Here is a 23,128-nt window from a genome sequence, read left to right on the forward strand (position 1 = left end):
GAAAGAATAAGAACTAATATTTAAATGTTATTATCAGATCAGGAAGATCTAGGAAACTCCACATTATTTCTAAGCAGGGACAAAACTTAACAGCTAATTTTGGGTGCTGTTTGGAGAGAGAATATTTCAGTTTAAGAACTTGTTCTGTCAATATTCAACAGATATTCTTGCATAATTCTGGGAACAAGAGACACTTCCCTTGCCTGCATAGAGTACAGATCCTGAGAATAATTTAAATGGTAGATAAATTGTTGTTTTTGCTATGTACCATCAAGTTGGAACTGACTCATAGATGACCATCCAGCAGGTCTTCAAAGGTAATAAATTTCATGGGAGGAATTTTTCTATTCCGCCCCCCCATCCTGCCCCCCAAGCAACTGGTGGATTCAAACTGTATGCCTTTGGATTGGTAGTGTCCACCAGAGCTCTCTGTTACAGAAATAGAAGCTAAATAATATTTTCTTGAAGTCTTGGATCTAACTGTGCCTGGACCTATAACTTCTAAGTATTTATCTCTGCCTCTCAACAAACACAAGACCACCATATTGATTCTGCTTCTTATGACCATTCTTATCCTAACATGATTTTCCGTGAATATCTATAATTCAGCAGGAAAATATAGTGTCTTTTGTACATAATGATTACATTATAAAGGAATTAAAATCTGATTTTCTATATTAGCCTTTTGTGAGTTTGCTTATTGTGTACTAGTATCCTGAGTCTAAATACCTCAAAGTGTACTTGTTATTGTTAGGTACTGTCGAGCCAAGTACAAACTCCCAGTGACCCTATGAACAACAGCTCAGAGCCTCAGAGCCCTGTCCTATCCTGCACCATTTCACACTTCCTGGCACACTAGAATTCATCGCAGCAGGCACTGTGTCAATTCATATGGTTGAAAGTCTTCTGGTCTTTCATTGGCCTTTATAAGCATCATATCCCTCTCCAAAGAACAGCCTCTCCTAGAAACATACTTGAAGCCTCTCCTAGAAACATACTTGAAGCCTCTCCTAGAAACATACTTGAAGACGAAGCTTTATCATCTTTGCCAATGTGCACTCTGGTTTCACTTTCTTTAAGACATATTTGTTCTTGTAGAGTTTATCTTTTGATATGACTTTCCTAGCCATAGTTTGACTTTGCTCTGTAAATGTGTGGGAATGCAAATGTGGTGTGTTAGTATATCCATAAGAAGACTGGCTCACTACCAATCCACAAGGGGATTGGCTAGTTTTACCATTAAATTGAGCAAGAGAATTAGACCTTCCCCATTCCAGTGAAAAAGAAGCAAGAGAATGTAAGATGCCCTTCTATACCAGATGACCTTCTTGCTCCAGTTTCACCTACAGCAGCAGCAGAAGCAGCAGCAGCAGCAGCAGCAGCAGCAGCAGCCATGGCTGAAATAGAGACCTAATGTGAGATGGATTTGGGGACTGCTACACCATTAGACTGGAGCTAAGATCCTTTGCCCAAGTTTGTTGGACAACTCATAGTGGGGAACCGTAATTCTCAGGACAGAGAACTTTCTAACACTGGCTAAGACTGAGGGTAAGGGGATGCCAAATTTGCCAGGATTGAGAATTTTGACCTAAAGCCATGAGTCAAAGCATAGTTGAGAAGCTGTTTTGACTGTATTCTGCTACTAATCTGGATTGCAACTTTTTTACTTCCCCAACATGGTTCTGTGTGTTCTGTTAGCTATCACATTAGATTTTGAGCCCAGCAAAGCAGTAAAATTGGTGTTGAGATGAGTAGAAAAGGTGTGGGAGTGTGGGGGACATGCCTGAATTCATAGGAACTGGTTTTGTGTTATTGATACTATTGATGAAGAGAGTTCTCCTTGGTGGCCTTTACTCTTCTTACAATTCTTTTGGCAGTCTATGGATGGATATTCAAAGCTCTTATCCAACACTACAGCTCAAAGGCATTAATTCTTCTTCTGTAATCCTTTTCATTGTCCAGCTCTCAGATGCATATCAAGTAATTGGAAAGACTATGGCCTGAGTCAGATGCACCTTAGTCCTCCAACTGACATAATTTCTGCTTAATAATTTGGAGAGGTTCTTGACTGCAGACTTTCTCAGTGTTGTTATTGTGTACCACAAGAGTCAGAATCAATCCATAGCTGACCCTCTAGATGATCTCAAAGGCAGTAAATATCAAGGGAGGAGATTGCTAATTTGTCTCCCATGGCCTTGAACCATGTGCCTTCTGGATTGCAGTGAAGCTTTTTGCCACTAGGTCATCAGAGCTGGATTGTAGATCCAAGTAAGATGAAATCATTGACAACTTCATTTTTTTCCTCCTTCTATCATGGTGTTGCCTATCGGTCCAATGGTAAGAAGTTTTGTTTTCTTGACATTGAGATGCAATTCATACTGAAGGCTGTATTCTTTGATCTTTTGCACCAAGTGCTTGAAGTCCTCCTCATTTTCAGGAAGCAAGGTGGTTGTGTCATCTATGTGACACAGGTTGTTGATGAGTCTTCCTTCAATCTTGAAGCCACATTCTTGCTCATAGAGTCCAGCTTCTCGAATAATTTGGTCAGCATACAGATTGAATAGGTATGGAGAAAGAATACAACTCTGAAGCTTTCCTTCCTTCCTTTTTTAAAAAATTTTACATTTTTCAGTGTAAATTTCAACATGATACGCTGATGTGATTTTGTGCATTTAGGGAAGAAACATATCTTTGTTAAGTGAGAAATTGTATGGTGACTTCTGGAAGACTTTCATTCTAAGCAGTTTTTGAAAGAATTTCACTTATAAGTCAGGGCCTTCTTTTTTCAGTTTGCTGTAATCCACATTCACTGAGTAAAACTTGTATTGATCATTGCAGCCTAGTTTGTTCCATGATTTTTGGTTATTCTTTCTGTCCCAAGAAACATCTGTATTAAATAATGCCAGACGAATGACATATAATGCTGTTCCAGAACCTCCAGCTCCAATGAACACAAAGAGAGGTATCAAGCTTAGTTGCTTCTTGGCTTGACCGATGGAGGAGCATGTCTGCAGCACAGCCCTCCTGTGCGGAAGGAGAGGATATGTAAAATTAACAGGCCTCCATGGAAAGAGAACTTTCTGAAGCTTTCCTTTTTTAATTTTCAACTCTGTAGTTAATGGCACAAAATCTGGAGGACAATCACCTGGCCAACTGACTGGAAGAGATCCATATTTTTCCCCATTGCAAAGAAAGGTGACCCAATGGAGTGTGGAAATTATTGAACAATATCATTAAGATCACATGCAAGTAAGACTCTGCTGAAAATTATCCAAAAATGATTTACCAGCACATCAACAGAGAACTGTCAGATGTGCAGACTGAGTTTAGAAGAGGCCATAGTCCAACGGACATTATAGCTGATTATAGGTGGATCTTGGCTGAAAGCAGAGAACCCCTGAGGAATGTCTGTGTTTCATTGACTATGCAAAGGCATTTGACTGTGTGGATCACAACAAACTGTTGCTAATACTGAGAAAAATGGGAATCTCAGAACACTTGATTGTGCTTATGAGAAACCTATACTTGGGTTAGGAGGCAGTCATCAAAACAGAGCAAAGAAATACCACATGGTTTAAAATCAGGAAGGGTGTACACCGGGGATGTGTCCTATCTCCATACCTTTTCAATCTATATGCAGAACAGATCATCGTGAGGCTGTGTGATATGGAGAAGAATGTGGCATCAGGATTGGAGGAAGATTCATCAGCAACCTGCGATATGTAGCTGACACAACATGCTTGCTGAAACTGAGGAGAGCCTGAAGCACTTGCTGTAGAAGATTAAGGACTGCTGACTTCAATATGGACTGAAGCTCGGCATCAAGAAAACAAAGATTCTCACCACTGGGCTGATTGGCAACATCGTGATGTTGAAGAGAAGAGACTGAAATTGTTGACAGTTTTAGTTTGCTTGCCTCCACAAATCAACACCACCAGCATCCAGGAAATCAAAAGACAAATTTCATTGGGAAAATCTACTGTCAACGACCTCTCCAGAGTACTGATGAGTAATGATGTCAGTCTGGAGACTAAGGTGTGCCTAATCCAGACCATGGTCTTTCCAATTGCGTGCTATGCATCAGAGAGCTGGACAATGACTTGGGATGATAGAAGGAGAAGTGATGCTGGAAAAGAGTACAAGTTTGTCCTGGAGTGGGTAAAATCAGACTGATAATTGGAGTCAAGGATTCTGAAGCTTCATGTGACATATTTAGGGCATGCTGTAAGGAGGCACCAGTTCCTGGGAAGAGAAATCATGCATGGGAGGGTGGAAGGACAGCACAAGAGTGGAAGACCCTGATGAAATGGATTGTCAGTGACTGGGTTAATGGGGGTAGATGTGTAGAGCTGTTGTACATATAGTTGCAGGTGACTTGACGGCACATAACAACAATAACAAGTGTGTCCTTGCTCTGTTTGCACAATAGCCTCTTGGTTTAGGTATAGGTTTTGTACAAGCACAATTAAGTGTTCCGGGATTCCTATTCTTCTCAGTGTTAGCTACAGCTTGTTATGATCTGCACAGTCAAATGCCTTTGCATAGTCAATAAAGCAAAACAGACATTCTTCTGGTATCCTTTACTTTCAGCCAGGATTCATCAGCAATGAAATTCTAAATTCTGTTTGAACTTCTGGAAATTACCTGTCAATGTACTGTTCTAGCCATTTTTGAATGATCTACAGCAATATTTTGCTTGCATGTGACATTAATGACATTTTTCAGCAGTTTCCACATTCTGTTGGATCACCAACTTATTAAGACAGATTACGAAGCAGGATTGGCCATCTATTTCTGAAATAGCAAGGCTTTGAAAACCCCATGAACAGTAAAGGAATACGGATAGTTATAGCACTAGAAGTAGAACCCTAATTTAAATTAGAAGTCAATCAAAATAAGGAAAAATAGAAGCAAGCATCCTTTACTAATTGAAACATAGAATGCATGAAACATGAATGTTGGAAAACTAGAAGTTTATATGGAACTATGAACATCAACATTCTAGGCATTAGTGAGATTAGATGGACTAGCTTTGGCCACTTTGAACCAGACCATTACATAAATGAATGAAAAACAGAGGAAGATTGGTGTTGCATTCATTGTTAAAATATCAATTTCAAGTTCTATCCTGAAGTACAATGCTATGATAGGATATTCCATATTCATACAAGGAAGACTTGTCAATAAGACTATTATTCAAATATACTTTCCTACAGCTAAAGCCAAAAAAGAGGAAATTGAAAATTGTTACCAAGCCTTGCAGTGTGAAATTGACCAAACATGTAATCAAGACATGTTAATGGTAACTGGTGACTGGAATGCAAAAGTTCGAAACAATGGTAGTCAGAAAGTATGGACTTAGTGACAGAAATATGTCTGGAAAGAGAATGATAAACTTTTGTATGTTAATTGATGTATTAATTGCAAATACTTTTGTAAAAAAACACAAATGGTCACTTTACACATGGACTTCACCCAACAGACTTCATTGGAATCAGATTAACTTACATCTGTGGAAGGAAATGTTGAAATCAAGGTGTATTTAGTAAATGGAAAATTCAATTCTAAATCTTGGAACAAGTGATACCTATATCTTGTTGGAAGAAGTCCTGACATAAACTACGTGACACTGTAGGTTGCTATCAGAAAGTTGATGGTGCAAATCCACCAAACATTCCACAAGAGAAATGTAGTCAGTTTCCTCCAGAAGACTTTTTGAAACCTGTGAGTTGGATGCAACTCAACTATAAGGGTACAACCTACTGGAGGTCTTGCCAGGTAGACTCCTTTTTTTTTTTTTTTGACATGTTGTTTTTGTTGTTATTTGCCATCGAGTTGCCTGCTACTCATAGAGACTCTGCACAACAGCCCTAAACCCCATTCTGTCCTGTGCCAATCTCACTTTCTCTGACACACCCACCCCCATAACCCCAGTCACTGAATCAATCCACCTCCTAGAGGGTCTTACTCTCCTGTGCTGTCCCTCCACCCTCCCAAGCATGATGTCCTTCTCCAAGGACTTGTCCCTCCTTGCAACATGTCTAAAGTATGTCACACAAAGCTTCAGAATCCTTGCCTCCAAGCAGCAGCCTGGTTTAACCCTCTCCAGGATGAACCTGTTCATTTTCTTAGCAATCTATGGCATATTTAATACTCTTTTCCAGCTCCAAGTCATTAATTATCCTTCTATTCTCTCTAGTCATTGTCCTGCTCTTTAATGCAAAGCAAGTGATTGCAAAGACCATGGCCTCTACCTTAACAGCAGACTTTCCTATTGCAATACGTCTTTTAATTTCCTGGCTGCTGGTGCCAAGAGTGTTGACTGTGGAGCCAAGCAAACTAAAGCTGTGAACAATCTCAGTCTCTTCACCATCCATCCTGATGCTGCCAATAGGCCCAGTGGTGAGAATCTTTGTCTTCTTGATACTGAGCCTCAATCCATATTGAAGGCTGCAATCCTTGACCTTTTGTAGCAAGTGCTTCAGGTCCTCCTCAGTTTCAGCAAGCAGGGCTGTGTCATTGGACATCAAATAACAAATATTTTAAAATTCAGATGATGATCTCCTTCCAGTCCATGTGGCAGTTATAACTTTCTCTTCGATTTCTAACTTTGTTTGGTTCCCACCAGACTTTTCTCTTTTTTTTCTTTTTCTCCCTCTCCAATGACCTAGAAGATGCCACAATTAATGTTCTTTTCCCATGGTCCCTCACCTAAACCCGTATCTCTTTGTAAGATTTTACTTCATGTTTCTCCCACTCGCCCTAAACACACAAGACAGTATCTTGAGCCCCTCAGTATATTGCTCTAAGTAAATTCTCTCTATAGAGAGAAATACAATTTGTTGAACTTACACAATTCCTTTTCAATGCTCTCTTTTCCTCCTCCCCCAAATTAAATGCTGCTATTAACAAGTCATGATTTGAAAGATATGTTTCCCTTGGTTTTATTCTTAAAAACATACCCCTGGTGGCCAGTGTGTGTCTCTCCCTTCTCAGCCCTGTCTCTCCTCCAACACATGAGAGCTTCAGCTCATGGCATAGAACAACAACATAACTGACATACATAGCACTGGCTGGTTGACATTGAAACACATGCAAACTTTTTGGAGAGTAAAGACAATGTGCACAGAAAGCCTTAATTCAACAATGGCACATCCAGAAGTGTGTTCTCCAGCAATAGTCAGATAAGCATGCAGAGTTGTGAAAGAAAGAAACTTTCAATTATTTTGAAAATTTGTGAATGATTTACAGGTTCAACAAAAGAGAGTTGATTTTTAAAAAAGGTGCTGTTATTATTGTTAGGTGCCATCAGGTAAACTCTGACTCATAGAAACCCTGTGTACAGTAGATTAAAGCCTCTGCCACTCATGTTCTTCACTGCTTTAGTTGCGGCACAATTTGTTAAATGCCTGCCATAAAGAAAATATTCATGACACAATTGGATTGAGCCCACGACCACACTGTGGCTGTCAAACAATGGTGAGATATAGCTCTTTTAGTATGTGTTGGTGTGGGCACAGGTGAAAATGGCATGGCCAGATGGCAAAATGCCAAACAATTTTTCCTTGGGAGGAAGAGAGAGAAATAGTGGGTCCCACATTCTCAGAACTCTTCTGGCATAATCTCTGTAGACGGGCTGATGAGATGATGCCAACCATTGGAGAATCAGGCCTCAGAATCCTCTTTGTTGAAATGGCAATAGACAATCACCTTCAAATAGCATCAAACAGAACAGGGACAGAAAGAGTTGGATTTTTCAGTCATATTCCTCAAATCCTATCCTACAGACTATGATCACATTGGTGTGATGATGACCAGCTTCTGGGTCTCTATTTTGTCTTCTGTGAAGTTGGGACAAAAATAGTGCTTCCTAAAGTTAATGCATCTAGCATACTGAAAAGAGCAATTGGCACATGGTTAGAATATGGAAGCACTGTTATTAATATTGTTATAAGAATTATCTAAAAGCTTTCCCCCCCTCTTCTTATTATGCCAAGTCAGGATTCCAAAGTGAACAGCCATGTGATTATCCTCTTTCTACACATTAACACACAACAATCTTGATGATAAATCACAATGTATAATTTGACATTATTTAACTCTTCTTACGCTCAGCTGAGGAATACATCAAGCCCAACTCAAATAATAATCTGGCTCTTGATATTTCAACAGTGAAGTCATTCACTACAAATAAAAAACAGCTTCATGTTTTGTATGAATCAATTCACAATATAAACATTTAAATAAAATGTAGCTTCAAGTGTGCTCTCTGATGATGATTGCTGGCTCGCACTCTGTTTCGATATCAATGTGTTTTTTTAAATTTATTTCCCCTCAAGCTGGCTAATGAACTGAGCTGTCAGAACGCCCCTGTTCATGATCTAGCAAGCAGCACATGAACAATTTCACATAAATAGAAAAATGATATGCACTTGCAGCTAGGGAATCATACAACGGCAAATGCACTAGTGCAAATGCATATACTCCATAGTAAACTAAGACTACCAATAGATAAAGAATCATGGCTGAGAAATGCAATTAGCTAAGAAGTTGACACTCTCATAACACAAGAATCAGTCCTTCATCAATCTATCAATAATAAAAGATAATCCAATAACACAGTCTTGTGCTCAGACCATTCCTTATTTTGAAAAGCCAACAAGATCCTATATATGAGATGCTAAGAATGGAAAAAAATCTACAAAGTTTGAAGATGTCTGTGATACCTGTACTGAAAAAAATATCAGTTACTATTGAATGATATGTCTTTCACAGTGGGGAGGATTCAGAATTTTCTACCTTAAAATCTCAAGATTCTTTTAAATGTCATTTCATTTACATTCTTTGTATCTCTATAGACTATTCCATTCCAGGTTTTCCGTTTACTCATTCTGTGAAAATATATCAAGCCGTGGCCCTGTGTCTGATACTTCTTGCTCTGAACCTTGCTTTATCCTGAGCCAACTTTATTGTTTCTGACACATCTACCCCCATTATCCCAGTCACTGAGTCAGTCCATCTCATCGAGATCCTTCCTCTCTTGCACTGTCCCTCCACCCTCCCAAGTATAATGTCCCTCTCCAAGGACTGGTCTGTCCTTGAAACATGCCCAGAGTATTCCAGACGAATCCTTGCCTCCAAGGAATTGCCTGGTTTCACACTCTCTAAGATGAATCTATTCATGGTATATTCGATACTCTTCTCCAGCACCACAGCTCAAAGGCATCAGTTCTAATTCCTTCTATCATCCCTAGTCATTGTCCAGCTTTTTGATGCATAGCAAATAATTGCAAAGAGCATGGCCTGGATCAGGCTCACTTTAGTCTTCCAGCTGACATCATTGTTCTTCAGTACTCTGGAGAGGTCCCTGACAGCAGATTTTCCCAATACAATTAATCTTTTGCTTTCCTGGCTGCTGATACCAAGAGTGCTGATTGCGGAGCCAAGCAAATTCAAGCTGTTAACAATCTCAGTCTCTTCACTGTCTATCATAATGCTGCCAATCAGCCCAGTTGTGGGAATTTTTGTTTTCTACAAACCACAATTAGAGAAAAGAAATGTTTTTGTGAAAGGTATTTTCAACTGTACTCTTCAATGATATAGTGGTTAATTTTCTATCACTGTAACAATGTCTTTCCCCCCTTGTCTCATTCTGATTGTTATTATTGATAGATGTTATTAAGCGAACTATGTCACATCATAAAGATCCTGTGAACAAAAGATCTGACTTTTGCTCTGTCTTGTGCCATCTTCACCATCTCTGATATGCCCATTGTTATAGTCATTGTGTGTGGAATCTTACTCTCTTTCTCTGACTCTCCACCTTTCCCAGCATGACATCTTTTTCCAGGAACTCTCTCTCTCTAACAACATGCTCAGAATATGTGAGACAAATTTTCACCATCCTTGCCTCTAAGAAGCATTCTGGTTACACTTTCTCCAAGAGAGACTTGTTCATTCTTTTGGTTGTTCACGGGATATTCAATAATGTTCTTCAGTACTACACTTTAATGCTATCTATTACTCATCTAACATCTGTATCATTTGTCTGACTATCAGAGGCATAGGAAGCAACTGAAAAACCATGGTTCGGATCAGGCGTACTTTAGTTTTTAAACATGGTTGCCCTTGAGCACTTTGGATAGGTCCTTGACAGCAGATTTCCTAATGGAACACGTTTCTTAATTTCTTGATTGCTACTACCATGGGTATTAATTGTGGATCTGAGTAAGATGAAATTGCTGACAACTTCAATCCTTCTCTCATAATGTTACATATTGGTGCAGTGATAAGGATTTTTTCCCCCCTTGATGTTGAGATGTAGCCCATATGGAAGACTGTAGTCTTTGCCCTTCTGCAGCTGGTGTTTCTAATTCCCCTCACTTATAGCAAGCAAGGTTTGTGTCATTTGCATAATGCAGGCTGTTGATGAGTCTTCCTCCAATCCTGGTGCTACATTCTTCTTCACATAGTCCAGTTTCTTGAATTATTTGCTCAGCATACAGATTGAATAGCTTTGGAGAAAGGATGCAACCCTGATGTACATCCTGTGTCACTTCGTAGATGTGGGAGCTAAAGAAATGAGTTTTTAAAAATGGAATAAAAATGTTATTACTGTTGTTGTTGTTGTATGTGCCATCAAGTCGCTTGTGACTCATAGTGACCTAAACGCTCTTCTATCCTGTGCCAACCTAGCCATCTCAAACACACTTATTCCCACCCCTCCAGTCACAGAATCGATCCGTCTCATGGAAGGTCTTCCTCTCCTTCGCCGCCCCTCCACTGTGCCAAACATGATGTCCCTCTCTAAGGACCAGTCCCTCCTTGCAACATGCCCAAAATATGTCAGACGAAGCTTCAGAATCCTTGACTCCAAAGAGCCTTCCGGCTTCACCCTCTCCAGGACAAACCTGTTTGTTCTCCTAGCACTCCATGGTATATTCAACACTCTTCTCCAGAACCACAGCTCAAAGGCATCAATTTTCTGTCTATCAACCCTATTCACTGTCCAACTCTCTGATGCATAGCACGTAATTGCGAAGACTATAGTCCGAATCAGGCGCACCTTAGTCTTCAGTCGGATGTCATTGCTTTTCAGTACTTTTGAGAGATCCCTCACAGCCGACTTTCCCAGTGCAATTTGTCTCTTGATTTCCTGGCTGCTGTTACCAAGAGTGTTGATTGTGGAGCCAAGTAAACTAAAACTGTTAACTATCTCAATCTCTTCACCGTCCATACTGATGCTGCCAGTTGGCCCAATGGTGAGAATCTTTGTTTCCTTGATATCGAGCTTCAGCCCATATAGGAGGCTTCAGTCCTTGACTTTCTGCAGCAAGCGCTTCAGGTCCTCCTCAGTTTCAGCGAGCAGGGTTGTGTCATCTGCATAACGCAGATTGTTGATGACTCTTCCACCAATCCTGATGCCACATTCCTCTTTGTACAGCCCAGCGTCTTGGATGATCTGTTCTGCATACAGATTGAAAAGGTATGGAGACAGAATACATCCCTGATGAACCCCCTTCTTGATTTTGAACCATCCAGTGTCTCCCTGCTCTGTTCAACCAACTGCCTCTTGGTCCAAGCAAAGGTTTCGCATTAGCACAATCAAATGTTCTGGGATTCCCATTCTTCTCAGAGTCAGCCACAGCTTTTTGTGATCCACACAGTCAAGGCCTTTACATATTACTGTTAGGCAGCACTATTTAGCCAATACAGATTGTTTTTTGTTGTACCCATTCTTTTTTATTTGCTCTTCTTATAAAGGTATGTCCTTTTTTCCTTGTCAAGGCTTTCAAAGCACCGTGGAGCAACAAAATGCATTTGGTTTTTGACTGAAGACAAAATTCTGCACTTTCATCCTTGATTCCCTCGGGACTTTGTCCCAAAATTGTACTCACCCACAATGGCTCTCACGTGGTCATCCTTCACTGGTATCTACACCCATAATCTCTTCTCCTCAGTCTCCAAGGAAGGTTCTTCCACCTGTTCTTTAAATGAAGATGGCCTTGTTGCTTCCTTTCTCATCTCATTTATCATCCATTCCATAAATATTTGTCAAATGCTAGGGAGGAAGAAGGACAATCTGAAGGTGGTAGAACTATGAAAGGCACATGAAGAGACAGCTTCAAGAAGTTTTAAATGGCCAATGTAGCAAATTCTGACATGTGTTTAGTAACAATGGCAACCTCATGCAGTCTGATGGCCTCAATGAGTAACAAATATGTAGCCCAAAAGCTCTTGTCAACTCTGGATCTCTATTTGCAACTGCATGTTAGGTATCTATAGAGTGAATACTCTGCAAGGATTTCTGCTCAAATCCCTCCAACCTGATTTGACATCTTTATCTTCCATTCCAGTTTTCCCTGCCTGTGGGCTTTGTTCTGGTGTTGACCTGTGCTGGTGGCATCTTGTCATTACTGCTTTGGGTCTTATTATAATACAAGATGCTAAATTCTCTCACTACCCAAGATTTTCTACATTCATTCAGGAAATCAGGAAATGTATTATTGCATTGGGGAAGTCTGCTGTAAGAGACCTCTCAAAAATGTTGAAGAGTAATGATGCCAATTCAAAGACTAAGGTGCACTTGATGCAGACCATGGTCTTCTCAATCACTTGCTGTGCTTCAGAGAGCTGGACAATGAATAAGGTTGACAGAAAAAGAATTTATGCATTTGAGTTGTGGCGTTAGAGAAAGGTACTGAATGGATTGTCAAAAGAACTAACAGATATGTCATGAAGAAGGTGCAGCCAGAGTGCTCTTTGGAGGCAAGGATGTATCTTTCATACTTGAGTCATGTAGGTAGGCAAAGCTTTTCTTTGGAAAGGGGCATCATGCTTGGAAAGGTGGGAGAGGGTCAGAGAAGAAGAGGAAGACCCCAACAAGATGGATTGACATGGTGTCTTCAACAATGGGCTTGAATATGTCGGAGATAATGAGGATGGCACAGGATCTGCCAGGGTGCAGGTGGGCTGTTCAGTTGTACTTCCCTTGGTAGCACCTAACAACAACAAAGGTTTTTCCTGGTAGCTGAAGCTCATCTTACCCCATAAATCAGAAGCGCCAGATAACTGACCCCACAAGGCATAGGAACTGACAGAAATAGAAGTGGTGGATAAATACTCCGGTTTTCTCAGCCCTCAAGTGTCCTTTCTCTGAGGCACATGTTCATGTTTCTTTCTGTATACCAGAGCCTCGAGTTTGCTTCACTTATCCACCTTTCCAGCAAGGTTGATAACTGGCAGACTCACCACCCACTGACCGCCACCCCTCTACTCACCCCACCCCGTGCACACACATTGTTTCCTGGTATCACCCCCCACATCAACTACCTGCACAGGAATCCTTGTCTTGGAACAGGCTTCTGGAGGATATCAACCTGAGTTGCAATAACTGCCATAGAAATCTTGCTCTAGAAATCTCTGACTCCCTCTCTTATACCAGTCAAGTCCAATTTGGCACAATAGTCCTTTATTCACTCAATCACTTATTCTGAAATATCCAAAAGAATGTAAATATACAAGGTGCTGGGGGTATAGCTGTGAACAAGATCTGTCAGGCTTCCAACAAATGCTTCTTGTGATGAGGAAGAAAGACCAAATACATAACTTATCCTGTGGAGATAAGTTTTATGAGGTGCCTAAACTGAGTAATGCCATCAAGAAGTAGGAAAAGGCTATTTGTTTGGAAAGTGATCAGGAAAGGCCTCACTGAGGTGATGACACTTTACTGAGGCCTGGAGAAGGGGCCAATCATATAAACATGAAGGAGTTAGGGGAATACTCCAGGCAGAGGGGACAGTGCAGGCAAAGCCTGGCAATAGAACAAGCCCCATTGTTAACATATCAGGTATGACTCATAGCAACCCTTCACTGGGGTTCTGAGATTTTAAATCTCTACCAAAGTGGATCACCTCATCTTTGTCTCACATAATCACCAACCTTTCAGTTTACATCCCAACACACAATACACCACCAGGGGAGAAAGATATTGTATACTTAGGGGCTGGAAATGAATTCTGAGTAGGTGACATATAGGTTCTGAAGAGCAGAGTGAGGTAGCAGGGATGTAGGATCAGTGGGATGTCCTGGACAGGAAGTAGGTTTCCTCTCTTAACTTCTGCTGGGCTGGGCCTAATTCACAGCAACCACATGCTCAATGGAAGGAGACACCATCCAGCCCTGACCCAGCTCTGCAACCATTTTCAGATTAGACAGTGTTCTATTCTGATACACAAGATTCTCACTGGTTCATTTTTCAGAAGTAGACCATTAAGCCTTTCATATTAGTCATCTTGATCTGAAAACTACTGAAATCCATTCATCATCTTAGCAGCACAAGAAGTCTCCACTGACAGACTCCACTAACAGATAACTGCTCACTGGGTGCATAGGTTGAACACTGAACTTAGGCTTCCTGTATGGAAGGTGAGAAGTCTAACTGTAAACCACGCTATAAATAGGAGTCAGCCACCAAAAGGAGTTAAGCTAGAATGTGACTTATGATGTTCCTTCTGGGAAATTGCTCTGACTGTTGCTTTGTGGACAGTATTCTGGAAGCTGCTGGGTCATTTGGCTCTCCTAGTGCAGTCCCAGAGCCTCCACATGAGAACTTTCACCTCTTCCCTCAAAGTTGTGCAAATGGCATGCAAATGACAGAGATCACAAAAAGCACAAACCCTTGCAGAACTCCTAAGCTAATGCCACATCAGAAAAAGGAAACAGTAATGATAAGATAGTGCATAGATGGTGGACCGTGATATGTGTGCACACTGGAGAGAAATGGATGGGAGCCAGGACTTCTGATGGTCAGAGGGAACCTTCTGAGGCTAGGCCCAAGGTGAGGAATTAGCTAGCTAGATCAATTCATTCACAAACGCCAAACAAAGCCAAAAAAGCATGGTGTGGTGTTTGAGGAATGGTAACATTGAGTCAAAGCAAAGTAGAGTACTAGAAGAGAAATGATGAGAGGTGACTCTGTGGTAGTGCAGTCTGTTCAGCTCTTAACTATTGCTCTAAACCAATGAATGTGTGAGTGAATGGATAGTGGAAGGCATAAGCCAGAGGATAGGCATACTAATCCAACTTTTCTAATTTTAGTGCAATTTATTAAGTACTTACTAAATACCTACTCTATTTAGTTGGTATTTATGAATGCTAGTAGCCTGAGGGGTAAGAAGATGTGCTACAAACCCAAAGGCAAGCAGTTTGAATCCACCAGGTGTTCAGTGGGAGGATGGGCAATCTCCTCTCATGTGATTAACTGCCTCTGAAAACCCACTGGAGGGTCCGTGATGGATTGGTTCTTACTTGACAGCAAGCAACAAGAGTTGGTATCTATGGACTCTGTGAAGAAAAATGTGGCATCAAGATCAGAGGAAGACTCATCAACAACTTGCATCATGCAGATGACACAACCTTGTTTGCTGAAAGTGAGAACTTGAAATATTTGCTGCAGAAGATCAAAGACTACAGCCTTCAACATGGACCGTACAATAACATCAAGGGAAAAAGAATCCTCACTACTGGACTGATAAGCAACATCATGATAGATGGAGAAAAGATTGAAATTGTCAATGATTTCATCAGCTCCACAATTAACACCATGGGTACCAGCAGTCCAGAGATCAGGAGATGAACTGAACTGAGAAAGTCAGCTGTTAGGGATCTTTCAAAATTACTGAAGAGCAATGATGTCAATTTGAAGACTAAGGTGTGCCCAACTCCGGTTATGACCTTTTTAAGGTCTGAGAACTGGACAGTGAATTAAATTGACAAATGAATTGATGCCTTTGAGTTGTGGGACTGGAAAAGAGCATTGACTATCCCATGGACTGCCAAAAGAACAAACAGATATGCCTTGGGAAAAGTGCAGTCATAGTGCTCCTTTGAGGCAAAAATGGCAAAGTCTCATCTCTCTTACTTCATGAATGTTGCTAGGATAGGCTATTTCTTAGAAAGGGACATCATGTTTGGAAATGTGGAGGGTCAATGAGAGGACAATCCTCAACCAAATGGATTGACATGGTGACTGTAGCAATGGGCTCAAGTGTGTCAGAGATGATGAGGATAGGACAGGGTTAAAATATGTTGTTCATAGAATAGCTATGAGTCATATTGAACTTGAGGGTACCACCACCAACAATATCAAATGCCAAGGGCACTCGGTGGTGTAGGCCACAGGGAATTATGCTGCCAATCTAAAATGAGGCACCTCTTTTTCAGTTCAGCGATTCCACAGGAGAAAGATGGGCAGGCTCCTCTGGTGTTACTTACAGTCTCAGGAAGCCTTCTGGAAGGTCAGCAACATGAGGCAATTTTCACTGAACAGTAATGAGTTAAATTATTGAGATGACTATATTCCAAATGTGTACTAAATAAGTACCATGGACATAGAGCTGTAGCCATGACCTAAAGGATATTTGAATTTTTATAATTGTCCATTTGGACAACTACCAAATGTTGTGCTTTGAACTTAATGATTATCTTCAAAGTATACATGAAACATAATTAGGAAACAGATTACGTACTATGATCTGCTTTATGAACACGAACTCTCATTCACTCATTCTCACTCATTTGTTCTTACTCCTTTTTCCTTTCTCCTCTGTCCTCTCTTCTTGCCAACCTTACCCCTACAGTAAGCATGTCTGTCTCTCTCTTGATCTTCTACAATATGTAGTGTGGGCCCAACCTCTCACTTTGGTCAACAAAAGGAGAAAGACCCTAGACACTGAAGTACATTTTAAATTGCATATTTTTCTCATTTTCTAGAGCGTCACTGCTTAACATGGTAATCAAAAGCCTAAGTAATCCCTGAAAAGTAACTAGTCTGAATTAAGATATGCTGCAAGTAAAACACACACAACTTCAAAAATAGTAAAATAAGAATGCGAAGTGCATCATTAATAAATTTTTATCCTCATTGCAAACTGGGATAATAAAACAAAACAAGTAAGCAACCAACCAACTTATTTCTGCTGATTCCAACTCCATTGTGTATCTGAGGTAGTAAATTCTGACAGGAGGAAACTTCCCATCTTTCTCCCAAAAAGCTGCTGGTGGATTTGAACCACCAGAGATGCACAAGCTCTTGGCTCTTGTGTTCTAGTAGCAAGAAGTTATGCTGTAATCCCCAAAGCATGTGGTACGAATCTATAACTGTTTTGCAGGAGACAGATGGACAATCTCCTTCCATGCAATTAACTGTCTCTAAAAACCCATTGGAGGGCCAGCTCTGGGTCAGTTCTGACTTGACAGTACTTACTACGATCACATGTCATGGACTACAATACCTGGTCTCCTTCTGAGGGAAATGAGTCAGTCACAAAAAAATGATGTATTTTCCCACCTAGATAGGATAGGAAAATATCCAGAGGCTAACTGTAGATACAATGGTGGGAGTGGTGAGTGCTAAGTAAGGAGGACTGAGACCCAGGAATGCTGAGTTTCCATTATTGGTGGTGGAATAACTTGAAAATCACAGTGCTGATGGCTGTGCCATAAAGTGACCATAATCAATGCCATGAAATGTCCATGTGAAAATTATTGAACTAGTAAATGTTTTGGATATCTTTTTGTGGTTATGTGATGCACTCAAGATGCTGCCAAGCTCCTGGCAGTCTAGAGTGTGAAGGGCAGAACTACCTCTCAGAGGTTTTTAGGACATGGCCTTCCAGAAGCAGATTGCCAGGCCTGTCTTCCAGGGCACTTTGGAGCGCTCCAAAGCCCCACTTTTTTGACTGGTGGTCAAGCATGTAACTGTGTGCCAAATTATTCTTTGAGGGGAATAAAAACTGAAAAGAAAAGACACGAGAAAAACTATTAGCCAAACAATCCATATTTATACATCTAACAATGTCTTTGATTTAATAGCATTCGTGTAAACTTGAAAACAACTGTTGTGTTTATCTGAGCAGCATTAGGGAGATTGCAGTAAAGAGGTTTTGCTGCTTCGAGGACAAGATGAGTGGTGTGCTGACTCAGGCTCATCCACAGAAGCTCCAGGGTCCAGGATGACACTGGCATCACTGGAGAAACACTGCTGTTTGGGATTCCTGCCTCTCACATGATGACTCTTGAGTTTTCTTTGAAGCCAAGCATTATGCTGGCTCTGTCAGAACAGATCCCGGAGGCTTGATGGAAGAGCATTGAAGAACATGAACTCACTTAAACACAGCCACTTCCTTAAAAGCTTTTGGTTCAATGTGAATGTAAGGCATTTTGATCACTCAATTTACATATTCATTAGGAATGATAAACCAAAGCACTTAAAAATAATCTCAGTGGTGATAACTGTGGGGCTTAGTGGATGGGGATGCAACAGTCAATTACTCTTTCACTTTATTTTGGTCCTTGACAATCAGTTAGGATCACTACTCTCAATCTCGATTGATAGCAGAGCACAAATTACAACTAATTTTTTTTAAGTGGGCTGTCACAGTTAGTAGAGGCAACTTCAACAGGTTCCACACAGCTCCCTCCACTCACAGGTGGGTAACACAGACCAAGCACCCTTAGGGGTGCAAATAGTTAGATGATGAAAACCTGAACAGGGAGTTCTGATGGCTTACTGAGTAAGAAGTTACATTGCCAACCCAAAGGTAGGTGGTTCAAATCTATTAGCTGCTCCACAGGAGAAATATAGGGAATCTCCTCTCTTGTGATTTCTAGTCTTTGAAAATCAGCTGGAGGGTCAGATCTGACCCCACAGCAGTGAGGTTGTCATGAATAGCTGAGGGGAACTCTGGTGGTGCAGTCTATTGGGAGTTGTACTACTAATCAAATGGCTGAACTTCTCTGGTGATTCAAATCCACTAGTAACTCTGAGGGAGAAAGATGAGAAGTACCCTTCCACTAAGAGTGACAGCCTCAGCATCCTGATGATGTGTCAGAATAGATTTGATGACAGTGAGGTTGTTTTTAAGAGCTGAAAGGCTGGCAGTTAAGGAAGGCTGGCTTCCTCTTGAGAAGCTTTGTTGGGGCAGGGGGGCAAACTTGGAAATCTGCTTCCAAGAGAAGACAAGCTATGTAGAAGAAGAGATCAGCTTTGCAAACTCTGTGGAGCAGTTCTATTTAGCCCTCATGGAATCATCGCAAGTCTGAATTGACTTGATGGCAACTAACAAGAACAAATGAACTCTCTGCATCAGTTTTGTCCCTTGCTGTTGTTTAATCAGCAAATCTATCAGCAATGGAACTAAACACCATGTGATCTTGAGCCTCTCTGTGATTGGTGTAAGCCATTGGGTTTTCATTGGCTGATTCACAGAAGTAGACCATCAGGCTTCATTTTCTGATCCATTTCACTGTGGACACTCTTACAGAAATATGTCCAGCATCAAAGGCAACATGCAAGTCTTCACTGATAAATGGGGGAAGGTTGTGCTGAGGCACACTGACTAGAAATCTAACCAGGTTTCCTACATTTTGCTGTTAGATGTCGCTGAATTGACAAAGACTTATTTTGACTCTATAAACAATAGATCTGAATCTTGCTCTATCCTGCACCATCCTCATGATCTTCATTGTGCTCAAGTTCGTTGTTGCGGTCACTGTCATTCTATCTCTTTGGGGGTCTATCATCTTTCCCAGCAGGACATATTTTTCCAAGGACTGGCCCCTCTTGACATGGACACTGAATTCTTGCATGGATTGCAAGGATTCTATCCCCTGACTACTGTTTCCCACTCTCCATGTTAACGTTGTTTTGCAAACAAGTCAGTTCTGACTCATGGTGACTCTGTGAATAAAAGAATGAAACATTGCTTATTCCCTTTCCATTCTCACAGAGGGTGAAGCATGTCTAAGTCACTCACTATGCACAGGGGATTGAAAGGCTGCCTGATTCCATGCCTTCCTTGTAATTGATTTAGATCAGATTACTGTAATCCATTGATTTTCCACTGTCTATTTTTTAAAAATTGTTAAGATGCAACATAAAACTAATCAAAGACTTCTGTAGTCAATGCCAGGCACTGTTCTATGTACACTACAAATATTAACACACTCTATCTTTACTATCATTCCATCAAGTTAGGTACTGCCGATATTCCATTCGTAAAAACTGAGGCACAAAGAGCTTAGCTACTTGCTCAAGGTCACTGAGCTAGCAAGTGAAATCTAGGATACACTTCCACATAGCCTGGTCCAGTATTCCTCAAGTACTAATGCAACTACCCCTTCAAATAAAACCTTATATGCGACCAGATGAATAAAACAAGGACAAACAAATGGAATAGCTTTACTTTACACAAAATGAGAAGCAACTTGACCTCAACTTCTTTCTTCTTTTTTCCTCTCCATGCTTCTCTGTCTTCTCAAATGCAAAGTATCACAAGGAACACAGCTTGTACACTCCCAGGTCAACCCAACACTTTCAGGAATTGGGACCAGGCTGGGACAAGGCTCTGCAGAAATGAAGTGTCTCTCTCTTCTTTTCTCTTTGCTGTTGAGTTTGAACTGACTCATAACTGACCCTCCATTGGGTTTCCAAGTCTGTATATGGAAGGAGATTGATCATCTTTCCTAAGGATGGTGAATCTGAACCTACAGAGAGGTGTGACCTTTGTGTTAGCAGTGCAGCTCTCTATGGATTTCACCTGAGCTCCTGTCAGAGGTGAAGTTGTGAAGTATTTTACTCTGAGTGGCAGAACTGGGAAAACTCACAATTCAAGAGATTGGTGTGTTTTTTGTTTGTTTTTTATCACCCGAAAGATGACATGTGAGGGAAGAATGAATATGTCTTTCTCTAATCTATGCCATCATGATAATTTCCAAGTGGGTTTGTGCTGCTTAGCACACTTAGAAATGTGTGGGCATCATTCTCTGGGTTGTATTTTGCCCCTTCTTTAGCCTTGTTGAGTTTTGTTAAATTTAGCTTCCAGTTCTTTCCAGCTGGTATACTGATCAATCTAACCTTGATTTGGTCCTAAGAATATTTTTTGTTGTTGTTGTTATTGTTAAGTGCCATCGAGCACTTAATATATGCCACTGAGCACTTGTATAACTTTCATTGATTCTCTAAATTCATAGAGTTTCCAGAGGCAAGCTATTTTTGAAAGTGGATGTCACTCTTGCTTCCAAGCCCATTTTAATCCTGGAGCTCCACCAAACACTGTCCAACATGGGTAACCATTATTGTATTTAAGATGTTAGTGTCATAGTGTTTAGCATCACAGCAAGCACAAGTTAGCTCTGTATAGCAAATTGACAGACCAGTGCTATCAAGGTTATTTTAGATAGATCAGGTTTGAAGAAGGGTGGGGTTTAATAAGAAACAGATGTATTATTGCTGAATATCCACTCAAGGTGAGCTAGTTATTCCTATAGTTATGCTAGAATGATTAGTATTATTACTGTGGATTATTTAACCTATATGCTGAACAATAAGATCGACTCTGAGGAAGAATGTCATCAGAAGTGGAGGAAAACATACTAACAACCTTTTCTGTGCAAATGAAATAACTTTGCTTGCAGAAAATCAAGGAGGACTTGAAACACTTACTGAGGAAGAATAAAGATTGCAACCGTCAGTATAGATTACACTTTAACATAAAATAAAAATCCTCACAACCAGACCAGTAAGCAACATCATAATAAATAGTGCAAACATTTACATTGTTGAGGATTTAATTTTATATGGTTCAATAATCAACACTCATATCAGCAGCAGTCAAGAAATCAAAATAGCATACTACATGGGGAGAATATTGAGTCTTCCTATCCGTTAACAATCTTTTATTGTGTCTCACAGAAATGTTGTGTAGGTTTTTTTTGTACAGGTCTTTTGTGTCTCTAATTCGGTTCACCTCCAAGTATCTCAATTTGTGATTTGTTATTGTAAATGGTATTGCTTTCTTGGTTTCCTTTTCTTAGTTCTCTTTGTTACTGTAGAGGAATCCCACTGATTTTTGGATATTGTATCCTTTCCACTCTACTAAATTGGTCTACTAGCTCTAAGAGACAATGAGATACCATCTTACGCCAAGTAGTGGAAAAGTTTAGCAGGGCAGGAAGCAATGTTGGAGAGGGTTTGGAGAGGTGGGAACACTCATACACTGTTAGTGGGATTGTAAAACCACAGTTTGCCATTTTCTCAAAAAGTTGAACATAGAAACTAAGAATATACCCTAAGGAAATTTGAACTGAGACACAAATGTAGATCTGTAAACCAATGTTAGTAGCAACATTGTTCACTATTGCATGAACACAGAAACAGTCCAAATGGCCAACTGAAATGGAATGGATTGAGAAATTGTGGAACATTCATACAATGGAATAGTATGCAGCACTCAGGAGCAAACATTTTGAAAAATACTACATAACTTGGGAAAGAGTGGAGAGCATTATGCTGAGTGAACTAATTCAGTCTCATAAGAACAAATACTACATAAAAAAAACCCATTATACTTAAAATTGAAGGATAACTAGTAAAATATGTATGGGGACTCAAGGGGGGAGAGGGTGAGATTGGATGGTGAGGATGGATAGGAGTGAAGCCACAGGGTTGCACAGTTTGGTGGGCGGAGGGCAGAAGGTGAGGGAAATTGGAAGGAACTGGCGGGGACCTGAAAAGAGGGACTAACGATGGACAAGGTCCAATCATTTTATAAAACATAATGCATAAAAATGCATGAAAAAAATGCAAATGAAAAATAGTGTAAAAAACATTGCATATAAACTTTGTGAGGAAATTAATATAAAATAAAATTTTAAAAATCATTTAAAAAAAGCGAGGATGATGAGACTTCATCTCAGATTCGTTGGGCTTGTCATCAAGACCTGTCTCTGGAGAAAGATATCAGCCTTGGTAGAGGGTCAAGTAAAAAAAGGAATGCCTGTGCAGTATAAATCCTTTTGTGACTGAGATATTTCACTCAGCATAATGTCCCCCAGGGTCACCCATTTTGAATAATATTGTATCAGTTCCTTGTTTTTCAATGAAGCATAGTATTCCATTGTGTGAATATACCGTAGCTTCTCTATCCATTCGTTTGTTGATGGGCACTTGAGTGGTTCCCAACTCTTTACTATTGTGGACAAAGCAGCAATAAACATGGGTGTGCATATATCTGCTTGGGTGGTGGTTACGGTTTCTTTGGGGTATATTCCCGGTAGTGGAATTGCT

Source organism: Elephantulus edwardii, unplaced genomic scaffold (genome assembly GCF_000299155.1).
Source record: "Elephantulus edwardii isolate Elephantulus edwardi_28Jun2011 unplaced genomic scaffold, EleEdw1.0 scaffold00285, whole genome shotgun sequence".
Classification (NCBI taxonomy): domain Eukaryota; kingdom Metazoa; phylum Chordata; class Mammalia; order Macroscelidea; family Macroscelididae; genus Elephantulus; species Elephantulus edwardii.